The following is a 17072-nucleotide window of genomic DNA, read 5'->3' on the forward strand; positions in this document are numbered from 1 at the left end:
AGAACCTCTCCGAAGAGTTTATTACCAAAAGAAGTTTCAGACAAGGAGACGGCCTGTCGTTTAATCTATTCAACATCCTGCTGGAAAAGGTCATACAAGACGCGAAGGAAGGAAGGAAAGAAACGGAACGATATACACGAACAGCCATATGTTACTGGCTTATGCCGACGACATTGACATCATGGGTCGATCGGTAAAGGAAGTAACTGACACTTTTGCAGAAGTCGAAATAGAATCTGCTAAAGTTGGTCTGGCAGTAAACGGCGAAAAAACCAAGTTGATGGTATCGACGCGTAATATGTCCACTAACCCCGCACCATCTGTGAATGTTGGTACCTACAATTTTGAGGTAGTAAAGGACTTCGTCTACCTCGGCACCACCATAAACACAACAAATAACATCAGTTGTGAAATACGAAGAAGAATAGTGTTGGCTAACAGATGCTACTTTGGGCTGAGTATACTGAAAGAAAAATGCTTCGTTGTATCAATGAACGGGTGTCATTGGTTATTTTTCATTGATGCTGCGAAATGTTACATTAATACAATGAAATGTTTAGTTAATGCTATGAAACCTTACGTTAACTAAAATTTAATGATTTTTGGTTTCATTGAATAAATGAAACGTATTTCATTATTGTAATGAAACTTCTAATTTCTTTAAATTTTAAAAAATATGTGAGTATTGAAACTATACTAAATAGTATGTGCTTCAAAAAACTAGTATTCAAACATATTTTAAGAAAATGGAGGAAAATTGGATATATTTGATGTTTTTAGTTGGCTCCAAAAATTAATGATATAGTTTCATTAAATGAATGAAATAGTTTCATTAAATAAATGAAACAGTTTCATTGAATAAATGAAACATTTTCATTAAATAAATGCAAGAGTTTCATTAAATAATTGAAACTGAAGTTCCCAATACTATTTTGCGGAATGAAAAAAGGGTCTGAAATCTTATCTATATTATGACCCTTATATTATCATTTTTATTCTAATTATTTTTCTTTATTAAACAAATGTTTTAAATTTTCCACAATCATAAACAGAACACATTTATAAATCTGCCATGTACATACATACAGTTAGTCAACTATATTATTGCAAACGATGAATTGTTAAACATTTAGATTTTTAATTAGGAACTACTACAAGAATTTCTTTCAATAATGTTGGGTTTTTTGTACATATCTGTTGATTTACCTGTTAATGACAACATCCAGCCAAAAAATTCAGAAATCGGTCGTAAATTACAAAAACAGCGGGCAAAAAGTATAGGTACCTGGTTTTTGTGGTGTCAACTAAATAATTGCAAAACGAATGAATGTGCAATAAAATCGTGGGATTTTCCCAGCAATTTTTTTCAATTAAGGATTTTTATGATTTTATGGTATGTGGACATGTAAGCCCATAATTTTTGATCATAAATTAATTGTTATGTGTGTAACATAGGCGGTATATTCAGAAAAAGAGAAACTCAGGTAAACGGATTTCGGAAAATATTTGCTTCATTTGGCATACTCCAATTATAATAATGGTAAATCCGCCAGAGAAATCGCTAAAATCACCTCACATAAGCTGATAACTATATGCAACATCATATACCGCACCGAGAGAGAAGGCGGGTTCAAACTAAAGACGTCACATTGAAGGCCAAAAGTAGTAAATCCACGAATTGGCAGGAGACTGATTAAAGAAATTGACGAAAGAACCCAAAGCAGCACCAGATAATTGCTTTTTGTTATCAAAATAGAATTTGGAGTAAGTGTTTCACATGGAAAAGTCAGAAAAGTGCTACTTAATAACAAGTCTTCATCATGAGTGACTAGGTAAAAACTGTTGCCCTCCCAGCACAACATATAGAAACAACTCAGACTTGTTACAGACAACTTTTCATGCCATCTTAAGTATTGGGATGACGTTATATTTTCTGATAAGACTAAAATTATGTTGTACTATCACGATGGGCCTCAAAAAGTACTGCGAAACCCCTTTATAGCCATGGAAAACAAGAATTTAATACATACCGCAAAGTTCGGAAAACTGTCAATTATGGTCTTGGGTTGTATACCAAGCAGTGACGTTGGTGACATCCAGATTTTGAAGGAAACAATGACAGAGTACGTTTATTTACGTGTTTTAAACATTATTTAACCAAAAACGTCAAGCAATTTGGACCTCTTGACCCTGAAAATGCAAAAAATTGCAATATGAATACTACCAAGACAACGACCCCACGCATAAATCGTATTTATGTAGGACTTGGTTGTTATACAACTGCACCAAAGTCATTGACACCCCAGTCCAGAGCCTAAATATTAACCCAATATCGACAATTCATGGGTACACCTGAAGAAAAAAGTCGGGAATAGGTCGCCCACTAACCTGGGGGACTAAATAAAATGCAATAAAGAAGAATGGCTAAAAATACCATTGGAATATGACATTCCGAAACTTATTTATTAAATTCAGATACGTTTACAAGCGTATTTTGATGTCAAAGTTGGGCATACGAAATATTAGAACCAACTTTTCGAAAAATACCGTGAAAAACTGAAAAGTTGTGAATTTTGCAATTCTTTAGTTGACAGTGCAAATAATGAGTTGTACTCATTTTTGTTAATTTTAAGAAAATGTTTAGTGAAATTTAGCTACTTTTTATTTTATTATATTAATAAACATGTGTAAGAATTGTATTGTTAACAAAAGTATTAATAATGATATTTATTTATACCAATAACATGATGTTTTATTTAAAATTTTGTAATAATTTTGGTTTTGCAATAATTTAGTTGACTAACTGTATGTGTGTATAGAATCACATACATCAAATATACATATATACATACGTCTCTAAAAGCGTAACTGTACAAAAATTCCTTACTTGCTTTACTAGCGATTGGCTTTGATATACATACATATTCATTCTCATTAAAATGTTTGTCTCATTTTTTCTACTTGGGTATCAAGGCTTATTCTCTCGGTATGTTATTCTCTGTCGTTCCTTGTTATGTATTTCATTGTTGTTATGAAGTAAATTCCAGCTGTGCGGTGTGAATGTGCGTGTGTGCGTTTAACAAGCAGAAAACAAGATTAAGCAAAACAACCCTGTCTGCCAAAAAGTTGATCAGCAAATTGTCAACAACATTGTTTTAGTTGACATTATAACGCCGCCAAGTGCGGATGAATAAAAATTTTACGATTCGTGTTTTTAACTTAGAAAAGTAAGTATGTAAATATTGGACAAACTATTTCTGTTAAGTTTTATGTATTCATTTGTTTATATAAGTGAATTTACATTTATTTGGTTTTTCTCTTTGTAATAGATGCAAGCAATAGAAAATCTAAAGAAGAATGGAATGACGGAGAAAATGCCAAGAGTTTGGTGTCCAGCGACAAATAAAGACAAATAAATTACTAACAGTTTTTATGATTTTCAATTTTACCTTATGGTGACAACGCTCAATAGGATCATAAACTTCGTTGAAAGTAGGTATGAAGTGTTTAATGTGAAAAGAAAATACAAATATTAAACTAAAACTCTTTCATGCAGTTTTTATATGTACAGTTGTTTTATGTGAACTTTGTATGCTGTATCCCAACATCATGGAAGTACACAGGGGATGACTGAGCGGCAAAATATGAAGGTAAGTTATTGTGTAGAAAACCAGTTTTTCAGTAACAAATTGTTTATTCTTTCAATTTTACTTACAGATGACAACGACCAATGGTATCATTAATGTATTTAGTTAATAACTAAGAAATCAAAAATGACGTATTGTATCTATGGTCAAAACTAATTGCAATAAAATGAATTAAACATATTTAGCGTTGACTTAATTTTTATGCATTATGTGAGTATGAAATGACTTCATAAAATAAATGAAATCTTACGTTACATCAATGAAATGTATCATTGATTTTGAGCCAACGTAAGGCTTCATTGCATTAATGAAAGTATTTCTTTACATTAATGAAAGTATTTCATTACACTAATGAAAATATTTCATTGCATTAATGAAAGTATTTCATTGTATTAATGAAAGAATTTCATTATATTAATGAAAGTATTTCATTGCAATAATGAAGAAGTTTCATTGCATCAATGAAGAAGTTTCATTGCACTAATGAAAAGGTTTCATTGCATCAATGAAAAAGTTTCATTTCATTAATGAAGATATTTCATTGCATCAATGAAGAAGTTTCATTGCATTAATGAAGAGATTTCATTGCATCAATGAAGAAGTTTCATTGCAATAATGAACAAATTCGTTCATTTTACTTTAGAAAACACTGATACTAAACGTGCTAATGTATGGTTCCGAAGCATGGGTACTTGCTCAAGCAGATAAGGCCAATCTGTGTTGACGGCGAATATCGGCGTCGTATGAACAACGAGCTATATCAACTATACAATGACATCAATGTTGTTGAACGAATCGAGATACAACGATTGCGATGGCTAGGCCATGTTATAAGAATGAGTGATGATGAACTCGCTAAAAAGGCGTATAAATACGGGCCGCATGGAGGTTCTCGCAGATCTGGAAGGCCAAAGCTTCGTTGGATCGAACAAGTCAAACGAGGTATCAGAAAGCTACATATCCCAGATTGGGAAAATACGGCAGCAAACAGAGAGGATTGGAGATTTTTTCTTAGTTCGGCTTATGGTTCTGTAAAAGGCCAGCTAAGTAAGTTAAGATATTATTGTTAACAATTGCTGACGTTTGGTATGATTGATGGAACACCTTCTAATCATAAATAAACAACATGTTTGTAAACAGGTTTTTTGCTAAATAATTGGAAAGCCGGTTTACAAAGTGACCTTGCAGTTGTCAAAATTTTACCAGTAAACTGAATTTTCGTAATTATAGGCTAAAAGAGACAACGCTCGAAAAACGGGGACTGCTGGTGGAAAGGATAATAATTGTTCCACAAACATCCCAGATGGGACAAGGGAGACTTCTCTCATATCAATGAGTGCACCCCGATTCATTATCAGCCCAATCATGAATATTCTTGCGGAATACAACTCTCGCGGAATAGATTTTTCTCGAGAGAACATTCCTCCTATAATGAACAATGTGATTGAATTTGGCAGCACTGAAGGGTCTTTTTCACACCTTGTGTGCCCTAATTGTTGTAAAAAGAAAGCGAAATTTCTAAGTGTTTGTGTTTTTCGACAAAATCAACAAATTTAATCAAATAAATTACACTTTTATACATCAAAGACATTCAGAAGATGTTACTAATTATGAAAAACATCCGATGTGATTGGAAATTTCTAAGAAGACAGTGCAATTGACTCCATTGTGCTATGGAACTGCCACTATCATGAATGTGTTAGAAACGAGTGTTTTTAATTAAATAATGGCAAAAATTGAAAAAAAAATACGAATTCTGGATTAAAATAATTAAAAATATGCTTTTATCCAGTGTTTTTCAATAATTGTTGTGCAACAATTTTGTATGTCCAAAATTCTCTCATCCCATCGTTGATCGGTACAAAAAGTAGAGAGTGACTGAGTTTGCAAAGTGTGTTATTTTGTAAAATTTGTTCAATTTTTAAAAAATTTCCAACAACAAGTAAAAGATTTTAGTATAACATCCCAACAAAAGTGTTTATTTTGCATGTTTTGTACAAAGTTTGTGGGAAATACTAAGATTTTTTGTAAACTCCCTTCAGTTTTGCAAGGGAGATTTTTTTGGAGGAAAACACATGTTTGAGAGCGTTCATGATACCTACTTTTTCTCCATCCGAATTTTTTTCCATGCGGATTTTTTGTTTGTGATAGCAAAGAAGGGAAAAGAGAGAAATTCCGCACGGAATTTTCATTCATGATTGGGCTGATTAGCTCAATGATATGGAGCCAACTGTTTATCGACGAGTCCGAACGGCGTGTCTTAAGACACCACTTGTGGAGAAGTTTTTCAAGGCTGAAATACTTAGGATATGTCGCCAACATTACTGAGGGGTATTTTGCCACCGTTGAAAATTGTTTGATGTTGTTTGGCCGGGGAATCGAACCCACGACCTTCAACGTGCAAGGCGGGTGTGCATACCATTGCACCACGGTGGACAACGCTCTAAACGAAGTATATTTGGCTATACTTGATATTATAGGATCGGATTCCGTTGTTGAAGATGGCCTGAATTTACCGGAAAACTATGGGAATTCTGAAAATCCAAATCCGAGGAAGAGAAGAAGCTCTACCAAGCAGATAGAGACACGATACTTCGTTTAGAACTCCTACAGGTTGAAGTTTACTATAGAAAACTGCAATGCTTTGAATTGGAGAAAATACAACTCTCGCGGAATAGATTTTTCTCGAGAGAACATCCTCCTATAATGAACAATGTGATTGAATTTGGCAGCACTGAAGGGTCTTTTTCACACCTTGTGTGCCCTAATTGTTGTAAAAAGAAAGCGAAATTTCTAAGTGTTTGTGTTTTTAGACAAAATCAACAAATTTAATCAAATAAATTACACTTTTATACATCAAAGACATTCAGAAGATGTTACTAATTATGAAAAACATCCGATGTGACTGGAAATTTCTAAGAAGACAGTGCAATTGACTCCATTGTGCTATGGAACTGCCACTATCATGAATGTGTTAATTAAATAATGGCAAAAATTGAAAAAATACGAATTCTGGATTAAAATAATTAAAAATATGCTTTTATCCAGTGTTTTTCAATAATTGTTGTGCAACAATTTTGTATGTCGGAATCGAACCCATGACCTTCAACGTGCAAGGCGGGTGTGCATACCATTGCACCACGGTGGACAACGCTCTAAACGAAGTATATTTGGCTATACTTGATATTATAGGATCGGATTCCGTTGTTGAAGATGGCCTGAATTTACCGGAAAACTATGGGAATTCTGAAAATCTACAATCAATCCTGAATGATTGTATAGCATCGCCGACAGACGAAATACCTCCTACCCCTATTCCAAATCCGAGGAAGAGAAGAAGCTCTACCAAGCAGCCAAGTGAACCTCTAACAAAAAGAACTCTACAAGGCTTCCAAGAAAAACTATGGATAGAGACACGATACTTCGTTTAGAACTCCTACAGGTTGAAGTTTACTATAGAAAACTGCAATGCTTTGAATTGGAGAAAAAGCTAAACTTGCCAACATCAGACATAACTCGTGAAATTAATGTGACAGAAACTTTAACTATTTCTGACTCATCGAATATTACTTGTTTAGATGAGTAGTAACATAAGTATTTTTTTTTTTGGTTTTAATAAAAAAACGAATAAATGAATTAGAATAGAGTATTAAATGGATTTTATTATTTATAATATTAACTGAAGCTAAAACACAATTGTACTTTGATAAAACTAAAAAGAAAACAATAATAAACAATAATAAATAAAAAAAAAGGAAACAATAATAATACTTCAAGAATTTACATTGACGTTAAGAAAGATATTGTAGCAAAGAAGAAAGCCTTTCATTCGAATGATTTCCGTTTCTTATAATACTGTTTTCTTCTTCATTTATTTCCACATACTTTACCCCGAATTCACTGTCCCTGTCTTCAGGATGGTTATTGTTTCTTTCACTTGTTCTAATACTACAGGCAATATTATGCAAAATTACGCAAATAATTACTACCTTTCCAGCAAATCTAGGTTGAAGTCTCATATAGTTTAGACACGGGAATCGTTCTTTAAGAATACCAATGCTATTTTCAATTATGCGTTGAATTTTTTGGTGGTAACGATTAAAAGCTCCTTCAGCAGCGAACAAAATCTCCCGCCGTAACATTCTGAATGCTTAACTTGCTTTAAAAATATAAATTGGCAAAGAGATCGTCTACCACGCAAATTCTAGGCAGACTTATCAAAATTTGCTCTGCAAAAACAAAATGGAAAACTTTCTGTGGAACGAAAGAGCACAATTTTTTGAAAATTCTTAGCAAAAAACACGTTGCAGTTACATCTTTTCACTTAGCAGAAGAGAACATTATAATTAGCAACTTATCGCTTATCAAAAATAACGATTCTGTGTAACACACACATTTGGGAGTTGTCAAAAAAATTGCTAAGTGCAAAATGAAAAGTTGATAAGTTGTTTCGTGGAATAGGGCCCAGGTGTGCTTCTTAGTACTACTTAACCACTCTGAAGCCTTTGACGCCGTAGATCACTGAAATTTGGTTTCTAAACTTAGACGTATTTTCTATTTCTCTATTACCTCTACAAACGTAATAATGTCCTACTTAACAAGTAGGTCTCAATCAGTCTACCTAGGCAACATAAAGTCCAAGCCATTGCGGGTTGAGAAAGGCATTACTATTCTCTATGTATGCCAATTATCTTCCACTTTAATAAACATATAGACCAGTGTTCACCAACAACTACAAATGCAACAGCTCCGTTTGTGTTGGGCACACACACGAGATTATCTATCCCTCTCTAGATAAACATCGTGTGCGTTAATTCATTGCTAAAACAAAGAAGATAATCGGTGGTGAGAGTAACGTTGAAACCCACCACAATTTAGATTGTGTGTGTTCACACAGACACGGCTCGCGAGCCCACTGGTGATTAACACTGATATAGACGGATACACATGTATGCCGATGACGTTCAAATATATTTGAGCAGCCATCTAAATGATATAGACCAGTGCACACATAGCACACATAATAAACGTAGACTTGTCTAATGTATGTAAATGGGCCAAAGCGAAGTCTTAATCGAATGAATTCAAAATGTCTAACAATACACAAAAATAAAAAGCTTGCTCAACAAAATATTGAAATACTTGCAAACGTTGAGAAAGTTGCCTTATTTTCCAGCGCCAAAAACCGGGGTTAACGCACCCATATACACCTTAACATACGTTACCTCCTCGCAAAAACATTTTTGGTCCCGGGTCTACTCATGGTGTAATAAGAAAGGTATGGCAGAGCTAACAGCTGATGACTATTTTTTTGTTTTTTCTTTGGTGAACGACTTCTGTCTATCTAATTTTGATATGTTTTGCTTTTAAAGTTTAATTATGACAAATTTTAAAACAATAGCCGTTATAATTAAAAAAGAGAATCCGTCGCGTGTGCGAAAAACTGATTGGTTATGTACAGAATGAGAAAATACATATATCCTTGGTATGTACATATGTATAATAAAAATAGGTAAAAAAACTTTTTAAGTTAAACGGTTTTATGTTAAACATACATTGCAATGTTTAAGATAAATGTACTAAAAACCAAAAAATAATAAAATAGATACAGTCGTGGGAATTATAAACATATGCATAGACTAGACTAAACTAAAACCGTGGGGCACGTCAATTGTCTACAATCGTTGATTAAAATGTTTGTTTTGTAATGTTACGCTATAATTAGGCAGTTGTTCAACCGACAACGATGGACGTGTGATAAGTAGGGCTAGAATGTGGAAACAAGCTAGCAAGCTCGATTATAAGCGAGTTTTAAGGTTTCATAGTGGTGAGCGAGTAGTACTTTGTCGATTAAAGACAAACTACGAGCAGTGAAACGCTTCCTCGCCAGGCAGCAGCGTGAATGTCCAACGATAAACTAGTTGAAACATCTCTTTTATTTACATGGAGTGTATAACTATTGGAATTTCCATGAGCAAGAAAATAGTAAGTAATTTCCTCAGCGTCTGCGGGCCAACTGCCTAACGACGAATTAAACGATTCTTCTATCGCACATTAAGTCGATAATTTGTAGACAATTGACGTGCCCCTCGGTTTTATTTTAGTCTTGTCTATGCATATGTTTATAATTCCCACGACTGTATCTATTTTATTATTTTTTGGTTTTTAGTACATTTATCTTAAACATTGCAATGTATGTTTAACATAAAACCGTTTAACTTAAAAAGTTTTTTTTACCTATTTTTATTTTCTAGTTTTTAGTTTTTATTTCGCATTCTGTTTAATTCATTTAGTGCTTCATTATTGCAAGGTTTCTTGCCCGTTAGTTTATTGCAGTCCAACTCCTCTATATGTAGTCCCTGCAAAGATCTTACTCTACTAAGAGCCACGTAGGCTTGACCTTCTTCAAACAGTTTTGCACCTAAGTATACGACTGCGTGATCCACAGTGCTGTCCTGCATTTTATGTATTGTAGAAGCCCATGATAGTATTAAAGGCAACATTCTTCTTTCAGCCGTCCCGTAATTGTACTTAGCTAGAAACTGTATGGCTTTCGGGTGTATAAAATGTACTGTATAGTGCACTGTATTCTTCGTGTCAAGCCCTTTTATTTGATACCCATATTGGAGGGATTGATAAAAAATTGTTGTCAGCCATTTGGTAGCGGCGGCCATCTTAGATTTCAATTTTGCATAGTAAATTGTATTCTACTTGTTGAGACCTTTCATTTGATACCCATGTTGATGGGATTGATAAAACCTAAGTTATCCGCCATTTTGTAGAGGCCGCCATCTTGGATTTTAATTTTACATAGTACATTGTATTCTACTGGTTGAGCACTTTTATTTGATACCCATATTGATGGGATTGATAAAACCTACGTTATCCGCCATTTTGTAGCGGCCGCCATCTTGGATTTCAATTTTTTATAGTATATTGTATTCTGCTTGTTGAGCCCTTTCATTTGATACCCATATTGATGGGATTGATAAAACCTACGTTAACCGCAATTTTTTAGCGGCCGCCATCATGGATTTCAATTTTTTATAGTATATTGTATTCTGCTTGTTGAGCCCTTTCATTTGATACCCATATTGATGGGATTGATAAAACCTACGTTAACCGCCATTTTGTAGCGGCCGCCATCTTGGATTTCAATTTTTTATAGTATATTGTATTCTGCTTGTTGAGCCCTTTCATTTGATACCCATATTGATGGGATTGATAAAACCTACGTTATCCGCCATTTTATAGCGGCCGCCATCTTGGATTTAAATTTTTTATAGTAGTTTGTATTCTGCTTGTTGAGCCCTTTCATTTGTTACCCATATTGATGGGATTGATAAAACCTACGTTATCCGCCATTTTGTAGCGGCCGCCATCTTGGATTTCAATTTTTTATAGTATATTGTATTCTGCTTGTTGAGCCCTTTCATTTGATACCCATATTGATGGGATTGATAAAACCTACGTTATCCGCCATTTTGTAGCGGCCGCCATCTTGAATTTATAATGATAATGAATAAACATAATTGTATTGTCACCAAAATCCAAAGTGTATACAAAATTTCAGATTAATCGGTTGACAGGAAGAGGGTGAAATTTGAATTACTAAATTTGACCCAAGAATAATGAATAAATAAAACAAACGGGGTGAGCTAAATAAAACCTTTTAAAAACGTATTCTACACAAGAATCTAATTTATCTCTTTTAAACTGTTTTATTTAGCTAGACATACCGAAATGCCGAATGATACAGGAAATACAAAAAGTACCCAGCAGCACCTACAAAAAAAAATTAAGTTGTTGAATGTCGAGAGAAAATTTACGATGAAAACGCATTTAGAGTATAAATGCGGATACATGATTCGAAAATTAAATATTAATGAGAATGCATGTTTCAAAAAAATGTACGTTATTTTTTTCATATCGCCGAGTTTGGTCGTAACAATCCGTTCGCATGCCATATCCACATACATATGTATAACAGACGAGGACTGGACCAGAACTGGCTAGACGACCGAAAAGTTATGGTGGCTCTTGACCTATTAAGGGCCTCAAGCTGTTCAAGGACATATAATCAACGTTGGATAATCAACGCCAGTCTTTTATGGAATTCTAAAATAAGAATTCGGAAGAAAATAGACATTTGACGGAACAGTTTACGAAATACGACACACCCAGACGGTATTGAGGCTGTAATGTACGCGGATGACTAGCTGACTTAGTGCAGTTCTTTCATCTGAGGGATATGCAAATATCAGCCGCTAAATCCGTTGTTCACCACCCAAACCCATGGTCGGATTTAGCAGTTTTTTTTTTCGTTCCCGATCGACGCGAAACCATAGTGTTCCGGCTGCCGACACAGCATCAACCTTATGCTTCTACGTAGGTTCCTATGTCGCTACAACAATAACACCTAACCATATTGGTCGATGGCGTCCTAATTTCGACCACTAACACCCAGATATTGGGTTTGAAATTCGATAGCTTGTTTAAGTCGTCCAAGCATGTCACAGGTCAGAAGCAGGAAAACTGTCCTCAAATCGCTGGCCGGCAGAACAGAAAAACCTTGTTGACCTCTTACAAAGCAATAGGTCGATCTGTGGTAAGCTATGCGGCGTCAGCTTGGTATGCAAATGTTAGCGGTACACAGTAGAAGAATATTCAAACCTGCCAGAATGCCGTTTTAAGAACTTCATAAGAGACGAAGATTTTACCGTTGCATCAGCACACCAAAATGCTGTCGATGCAGTACCTGCTTGGGTGTTATAGCCTTGAGCATCATTCCCCTATCTAAGCTTCCCTCGCCCAGGCATAACAAGAGAGATCTTCACGACAACCTCTATATCAAAGAGCCTATCATATAGCATGCACACTGGTGCAGTTGCGCAGGGTGTACAATGGTACAGTGTGTATGCTGTATTCGGAGACCACCACCACCATAGGCAATTTTGAAAGAAAGCGGCCATACGTGTAGGGTTGATTTTCTATGATTTTTTGGAACCTGTTCTACCTTCCTTATTGTACCATGGGTCTACTTTACGGATGTGAGCTTTTTGCACACTGCGATTCAGGAAGTCGTCGTAAAACACCGCATGTGTAGGCGGTACAATATTTGTTAATATGTATGGTATTTGAAAAAAAAAATTAAAAAAATAAAACCCCAATAAACATGACCATTTGATTTCAAAAACAAAAGACTGAAATAGCTTCTCCTTTTTCAATGAATTTCCAGCGATCCCAAACATTATTGCAAGAATTCTAATTTTTGCGAGACATTATCGATTCAAATTGAAAATATAATGCATTTTCATTGATGTTTTTCAAAATATTTAATGTAATATGAAAAAGTATTAGTTTTTTTAATTCCAATAATTTGTAGACATTTCCTTCTTTTGTTTACATATACCAGTGACACTAACATTACAAACAAAAACTATTTTCTACGTGGCTGTTGTTGACTTGTATTTGTTGTAGTATTTACTTTACTTTGGGTGCCACCGTGGTGCAATGGTATGCACTCCCGCCTTGCACGCCAAAGGTCGTGGGACAGATTTCACGGCCAGGCAACATCAAAAATTTTCAACGGTGGCAAAAAATCCCTCAGCAATGTTGGCGACATTTCCTGAGTATTTCAGCCATGTAAAACTTCTCTACAAGTGGTGTCTTAAGACACGCCGTTCGGACTCGGCGATAAACAGTAGGTCGCATATCATTGAGCTAATATGAATCGGGATGCACTCATTGATATGAGAGAAGTCTCCCTTGTCCCTTCAGGGATGTTTGTGGAACAATTACAATTTACTTTACCTTGTTGGTTCTACCATGGTTGTTTGTTACCTGCTTATCGGGGTTGCCATCAAGTAATAATTGTGCGCACAAATGCAGATGCAAAATTCACAAAATAACCATTACGGAATCCCTGAATTATAAAAGCTTTTGCGAAATAAACGAAAGCTTTTAGATGAGACGTATACGTTTAAAATTTGGTTCTTGTAAAATCTTACGATTTCGTTATTATCTAAAAGCATTCGTCTATTTCGGGAAAGCTTTTACATTTCATGGTTTCCGTAATACTGATTTTGTGAATTTTGCATCAGCATCTGTACGCAATATGTGCTGCTTGACGACATATATATATATATATATATATATATATATATATATATATATATATATATATATATATATATATGTATATATATATGTATTGGTATAAGCACTATCGAGTAATGTCAAAACGTTCTGAGATTCCACATATATGGGGGAAGTACAACCCACTTTCTAAAAATGGTCCATATTAGCCTGGCCAGCGAATTAGGGACATTAGTAGTAAACTTAACTTTAAGGTTAATTGATGCATATTTTTATACAATAATTGCTCGTATTAGTTAGTTTATAGTGTATTCAACTGATTTCATGCTTTACCCCCGCCGAAAGTCCTTTAAGGTACCGAAGTATTACTATAATCCCTAATAAGTTTCTTTAGGCCTTATTTTCCGCTAATGCGCCAAAAATATGCATATTTTTGCACTTTGCAAAAACTATATTTGTAGTAACCCCAGACATCATTCCGAACCATACACTACAAGTACCGCTCCATACTGGGTGTACATTTATCCTTAAATTACTTATTAACCAATTTGGTTGAGTCATTAAGGTGAAAATCTAATTTGTAAAATTAATTATGAGGCATTTTTTAATCAACAAAATGTGGTAATCTGGTCATCAGCATTCTGACATAATGTGTTAAAATCATTTTGCACTTACTTCAACAACTGGAGCTTTTCGGCATGGAATAAAATTTGTGTATACCCTTTTTTAAACTATTCAAATTATACCATCTGTTTGATTATATGCACCGGATAATTTTTGCAGCAATTTAAACTTATTTTCCCTAAAAATTTAGTAGTATCGATTGATTTCCATAGAGATCCATAGGGCTGTTATTAATGTTGGGTGTTTTTTCTGGATTTTTAAAAATTGTGTATGTAAATAATCTCTAATCTAAATTTTGCTCAATTTTAAAGATAGCGGCAAAATAATTTTTTTACATTATGTCGGCATACTAATGACCAGATTACCACATTTTGTTGATTAAAAAATGCCCCATAATTAATCTTACAAATAAGATTTTCACCTTAATGAGTCAACCAAATTGGTTAATAAGTAATTTAAGGATAAATGTACACACAGTATGGAGCGGTACTTGTAGAGTATGGTTCGAAAATGATGTCTGAGGTTACTAAAAACCTAGCTTTTGTTATAAAGTGCCAAAAAATATGCATATTTTTGCCTAAAGCACCTAATTAGGGATTATAGTAATACTTCGGCCACTTAAAGGACTTTTGGCGGTGGTAAAGCATGAAATCAGTTGAATACACTATAAACTAACTAATACGAGCAATCTATATATATAAATGAGCTTGGTGATAAGTGATTGACTGACTGACTGACTCATCATCAACGCCCAGCCAAAACGGCTAAAGCTAGGAGCTTGAAATTTTACCAGTGGGTCACTGTTGATGCAAATGTGCGAGATAAGGTCGGGTTTTAGAAAATTCGTCCTAGAACCACAAAAAATAACAACAACAAAAATCCTTATTTTTCATTACTATTACGTACTTATTCACTTAGTTGGCCCTCTGCAAGACATGTGTAAAATTAACAATGCCATAACTTCTTGATATCGTAAGAGATCACACATAATTTCAAATTTTGTAGTTTACTTCTAGGCGCACTTATTTTATCGTAAACCACTAAATAATAGAAAGACAAGACATTTGTTATCTTCCATTGCAACAGATGTCGCAGTTGGTGATAATGGTGTATAAACATCAATTACGCAAATGAACAAATGAGTTGCTGTTGAAGACAACATTAGGGGAATAAATTCAGAAATCGGCCAGAAATAACAACAACTAAAAACTGTATGGACCTGACTTTTTGGTAATAACTAAATGTTTGCAAATCAATGAAAGTGCAATAGAATTGTGCATATTACCACGATTTATTTGCAATTAAGAATTTTATCGTATATGGAGATGTACAGTCATAACTATTCAATTTTCAATTTCAATATCTGTAATTTGAATGAAATCAATAATAGGCCCCAGGAATATAGGAATTTAATATGGAAATCAAGGTTGGGAAGTGGTGCTTCTAAAAGGAAATGGTTTGGAAAATTACCAATCATGTGTACGAAAAGTACTAAATTTAGTACAATTTAGATTTGGGTGAACGTAAAGAGCTGGAAACCTGAAATTTGGAATTAAGGTTACTGTTGTAGTGTAGGATTGAGATATGAGGGTAGTTTTGGAAATTCGTGCTTATGTGTACGAAAAGTACTAAATGGTACTAAATTTGATACAATGGGGATTTGGGTGAACGGATAATAGCTGGAATCTCGAAATTTGGAATTGAGATTACTGGTGGGGTGTAGGATTGAGGTAGTTTTGAAAATTCGTACTTATGGGTACGAAAAGTACTAAATGGTGCTAAATTTAGTACAATATGGATTTGAATGAACGGATAGAGCTGGAAACCTGAAATTTGGAATTAATATTACTGTTGAAGTGTAGGATTGAGATATGAAGGTGGTTTTGGAAATTAGTACTTATGTGTACGGAAAGTACTAAATGGAACTAAATTTTGTATAATGGGGATTTGGGTGAACGGATAGCGCTGGAATCTCTAAATTTGGAACTGAGATTACTGGTGGAGTTTAATATTGTGGAAGTTTTGGAAATTCGTACATAGGGTACGAAAAATACTAAATAGCACTAAATTTGGTACAGTTTCGATTTGGGTGAACGGATAGGGCTTGATTCCTCAAATTTGGACTGAGGATCACTGATGAAGAGTAAGAAAGATGCACCAAAGGGTTTTTGGAAACTTGAGTGTACGAAAAGTAATAATTGGTACTAAATTTAGTACAATTTGGATTTGAGTGAACGGATAGAGCTGGATTCCTGAAATTTGGAATTGATATTACTGTTGGAGTGTAGGACTGGGGAAGTTTTGGAAATTCTTACTTATGTGAATGAAAAGTACTAAATGGTACTAAATTTGGGACAATGGGGATTTGGGTGAACGGATATAGTTGGAATCTCGAAATTTGGAATTGAGATTACTGGTGGGGTGTAGAATTGAGGTAGTTTTGAAAATTCGTACTTATGGGTACGAAAAGTACTAAATGGTACTAAATTTAGTACAATTTGGATTTGGGTGAATGTATGTATGTAGCTGGAAACCTGAAATTTGGAATTAAGATTACTGTGAAGTGTAGGACTGAGATATGAGGGTGGTTTTGGAAATTCGTACTTATGTGTTCGAAAAGTACTACATTTGGTACAATAGGGATTCGAGTGAACGGACAGAGCTGGAATCCTGAAATTTGAAATTGAGATTACTGTTGGATCA

General features: G+C 34.4%; 1 long non-coding RNA gene across 1 annotated transcript; it reads left to right on the forward strand.

Moving 5' to 3' along the window:
• Positions 1 to 2862: 2862 nt before the first annotated feature.
• On the forward strand, positions 2863 to 3738 carry LOC141386612 (uncharacterized). The gene is made up of 4 exons (XR_012408419.1): positions 2863 to 3227; positions 3330 to 3492; positions 3557 to 3650; positions 3718 to 3738. It is a non-coding gene; the product is annotated as an uncharacterized lncRNA (long non-coding RNA).
• The last annotated feature ends 13334 nt before the right edge of the window (positions 3739 to 17072 follow it).

This window comes from Musca autumnalis, unplaced genomic scaffold (genome assembly GCF_047663935.1).
Source record: "Musca autumnalis isolate F117 unplaced genomic scaffold, ASM4766393v1 scaffold_5, whole genome shotgun sequence".
Lineage (NCBI taxonomy): Eukaryota > Metazoa > Arthropoda > Insecta > Diptera > Muscidae > Musca > Musca autumnalis.